Source organism: Solanum stenotomum, chromosome 10, assembly GCF_019186545.1.
Source record: "Solanum stenotomum isolate F172 chromosome 10, ASM1918654v1, whole genome shotgun sequence".
In the NCBI taxonomy this organism is placed as follows: Eukaryota; Viridiplantae; Streptophyta; class Magnoliopsida; order Solanales; family Solanaceae; genus Solanum; species Solanum stenotomum.
In genome coordinates this window covers 50,299,081-50,303,105 of record NC_064291.1, presented here as the reverse complement: position 1 = coordinate 50,303,105, position 4,025 = coordinate 50,299,081, and the positions used below count along the sequence as shown (strand labels likewise).

General features: G+C 33.3%; 1 protein-coding gene and 1 pseudogene across 1 annotated transcript in view; both read left to right on the top strand.

Moving 5' to 3' along the window:
* The window catches only part of LOC125843123 (probable galacturonosyltransferase-like 10), a 7,417-nt pseudogene extending 6,722 nt beyond the window's left edge, over nt 1-695 (top strand).
* LOC125878391 (uncharacterized) overlaps nt 1-4,025 on the top strand; it is a 67,398-nt gene that overhangs the window by 23,554 nt on the left and 39,819 nt on the right. The window lies entirely within an intron of this gene.

The following is a 4,025-nucleotide window of genomic DNA, read 5'->3' as shown; positions in this document are numbered from 1 at the left end:
GCAATTTCAAGCAAACAATTAATTTTTCTGGACACAATAATAACTTCACCGAAGATGCGATTTTGAACCGAAAAAGCAATTTTGAGAGTGCGATTTTAAGCCTACAATTTTGGGTGTGTTTTTATGATTTTCCAAAGATTTTAGGGCACTAGCAATATACAGAACTCTCATGTTTTATTATTTTTGGGAAAATAAGAAAAATTAGAAGTTTAAGAAAACTGAAGGTATATATATTTTGGCGGTTTGGTGAAACTAGGGAAAATTGAGGAGGGAAATCAAAACTTAGCAATTGCAAAATAAACCGTTGCCACAAATATTTTATTGCAACGGTTGCACAAAGTCGTTGCAATACCAAATCTATTGCAACGTTTTTTATGTAATTGCAACGGTTTGGTACATAATATGTGTTAATAGCGTCATAAACCTTATGCAACACATTGAACCGTTGCTATACCTATACTATGGCAACAGTTTAACAACCGTTGCTATAAATATCGTTGCCGTAGGCCCAATTTCCAGTAGTGAGCCCTGTGTTGAAAGGGAAATTTATCTTGATTCTGATGTTGTTTTGGTTGATGACATCCAAAAGTTATGGTCGATTTACTAGTTCGAAAATTATTGGAGCTCCAGAGTACTGTCAAGCAAATTTCAGAACATATTTTACCAATATTAGACATAATCATTTATATGTATAACAAGAAAACTATTGAATCGTTGCAACATGATGACTTTCCCCAAGCTTCGCAGTTACTTTCACTGCATTTCCTAGTCATACGTCTGATGCAATCTTCCTATCCTACTCAATACATCTATCAAGCAAGTGTAGTGATGATCTCTCATACGAAAAAAATATATATGTGCTTCATCAACTAGTCCAACGTGACTACAAGAGTTCAAAAGCCCAAGAAAAGTAACTCCATCAAGCAACAATAATAATTGTTGATCACCTGTTAAATTTCAAAAAATTGCCAAACAACAATCCTGGAGTTCAAACCATAACAATTAACACCTTAACTAACCCAAAACAGACCAAGAACCTAAAACAAAAACTGGCCAAATAAATATTCAATTAAAACAAAGCTTCTGTTCAAAATAAAACATAAGGAGCTGTGTATTGTTTGCATCCATAACATAACAACAAAATAAAAATAGTAATGTCATTGTTTGCACTTGCAAAATCATACCAAAACCAACATTTCAGTATCTCAAAAAATAATTAACAGAAATTGGCACATACTTAATACTTCCAACTACCAAGAGTCTAAATTTGAGATCTTCAATTTGCTTTCTTGGTCTTTAACTTTCCCATCTTCTTCTCTCTTGTCATTCAACTGATTACTAGTCATATCTTCTTTTCCTTTCCATGTGACTTTAGTGGGTGAGTAAAGCAAATTTGTAGAATCACTCACTTCTCTATGATCACCTCTGAAAGTGATCACTCTATTAGCATATCCTGTTTGTTGGTTCTGCCTCATCTTAAGCCTTGTTAACTCTTCAAAAATTATACGAGGCCTTAAAACAAGATCACTTTCAAGTTCTCTAGTAGGACCAAAAGGTTCAAGCACTTAAAAGCATTTTAATAGGACCAAAAGGTTCAACTGATTACTAATCATAGCTTCTTTTCCTTTCCATGTGTCTTTAGTGGGTGAGTAAAGCAAATTTATAGGCTCACTCACTCCTCTATGATCACCTTTGAAAGTGATCACTTTATTCGCAGATCTTGTTTGTTGGTTCTGCCTCATCTTAAGCCTTGTTAACTCTTCAAAAATTATACAAGGCCTTAAAACAGGATCACTTTCAAGTTCTCTAGTAGGACCAAAAGGTTCAAGCACTTAAAAGCATCTTAATAGTACCTATGGTTTGATAATGGAAGGACATTTTCCACTGCATTCAGTAACCCCTGTACATGTCAAACCAATTAGTACTTATAAAAAACTGTATATAATTAGGTTACATAAACACAAATTACTACTTACATTCTGCATGTAAGACATAAATGTGATGCTATCACCATTCTTCAGATTCAATGACTTCTCCAACAACTGTAAGAACCATGTCCATGCCCTAGTGGTCTCCTTATCCACTACAGCCCATACCAATGGATAGAAAGAGTTATCGCAGTCTTGTGCCATAGCCATCAGTAATTGCCCCTTCCATTGGCTCTTTAATCCTTCTTTCCATCTAACCTTCATTGCATTAAAACATATGTACATTCTGAGGAATTTTCTTTTTCCTTGTTCCATTGCATCTTTTGATAAGTTGATCACCACATCACTACCAGGATTAGTCATTCTAATCTCATTTGCATACGTCTTCAATCTGTTGTATTCATCTAAAAAATTGACTTGCATTTTTTGAAGGGCCATTCTCTTGGCCCTTTTCAACTTTGAATCATTAGTATTTAAGTTGAAATTATCCATCAAGTCTTGTTTCATATCCTTCGGTGCGTACTTGGGATTATTTTGAACTTTGCTTTTGAAATAATAGGATAAAGTGTAGCTCTAGGATTGTGTAATGCCTCTTCACAATTGTGTTCTTGCTTAAAAGTCTTAAGTTTATATCCTGGACCTTTACCATCAAGTGAAACAAGAATTGCAAATGGACAACCCTCTATGCATCTGTATCTTAGTCTTTTTCGGTCACTCTTTGCAACTTTCAAAGGTTTTTTAATCGCCAGGGCATATAAATTACAAGCTTTCCTAGCATCATCTAAGTTCTTAAAGGTCATATTAAGAAACAAGTCTTTGTAACGACTTAAATTAGCATTGACTTTCCTTTTTTTTGCATCTTAATGAGCTCTATCTCATCAAAGTCATACTCACCATCTGAAGTAGGATTAACCAAACCATCATCACTTTCTGACTCGGCGTCAGTCCCATATTCACACTGAACATGATAGGTTTCACTATGATTGATAATGTTAGGGGCAAGAACAATTTCTTCATAATCATCAACAACAAATACATGAACTACCCTAAACTCTTCAGTTAGTAACTCCTGAAGTATCCTAATTCCATCAGAATCTTGAACCAAGCACAAATTTTCAGAAGGTCCTTTCACAAGTACTTGTTTAACTAATACAAAACCCAAGTTATTTTCAAACACCTCTTTTATGTCAATCAAGTTTAGGAGATTGGAATTAAAGGCCTTCAAAGAATGAACATACCTCTCATTATATAGTTGGTGGGGTTTTAAAGTCCATTTACCTCCATAGTGAAATATAAGATGAACATTCATATCAAGAAGCACATATAAATGAGAAAAAAGCTTCTATCAAGAAGAAAGTGACTTTTATAACATATAAAAACAAAGCAAGTGACTTAGCAGTAAAAAAACACCAAAAAAAGGAATTAAACAATGCTTAGATTGGGACCACACATTCACATTCGAGAATAAAATCTTAAATTATTTGCAAGTAGCCTAAAAATGTGTCAATACCAACATAAAAACAGCAAAAAGGGACATCAAAACAAGATAAAAGCCATACAAGACTTTAACTCCTCCCGACAGATCAAATCCCAACACATGTAAAATTGAAGGAAAAATAGTACTTTATCTCAAATATAAAGAATCATCAGAACATATATCAATATCTACTAAAATATTCACAAACCAATTTTGCATATAAAACCTAACTTCAAAATACAACTATGAAAGATGTTTAAAATCCTACTGAAAGTAAACAAAAAATCAGTTACATACTTAAATAGAAGAGAATTTACCTTTTAGATCGAGATTCCAGAAGAAACGATTCTTCAAAATTGAGATTCTTCAAGTGAAATATGTTTTTCAAAATATTCTCCTTTATGGGGTGAATTGAATAGTGAAAATGATTGAGGTGAATAATATGATATTTCTGTAACGACTTGGAAAAAAATGATAGGTTAAGCAAGAGCCTATGACTTTGTGTTGACTTTATAATGAGGTTCTATGAGGGGTTTATATGTAATTTCGTTTTAATTGTGTAACTCCGACAATTTAAAATGAATAAGAAGAAGCTTGAAATTGGAAGTAGTCATTTTTTG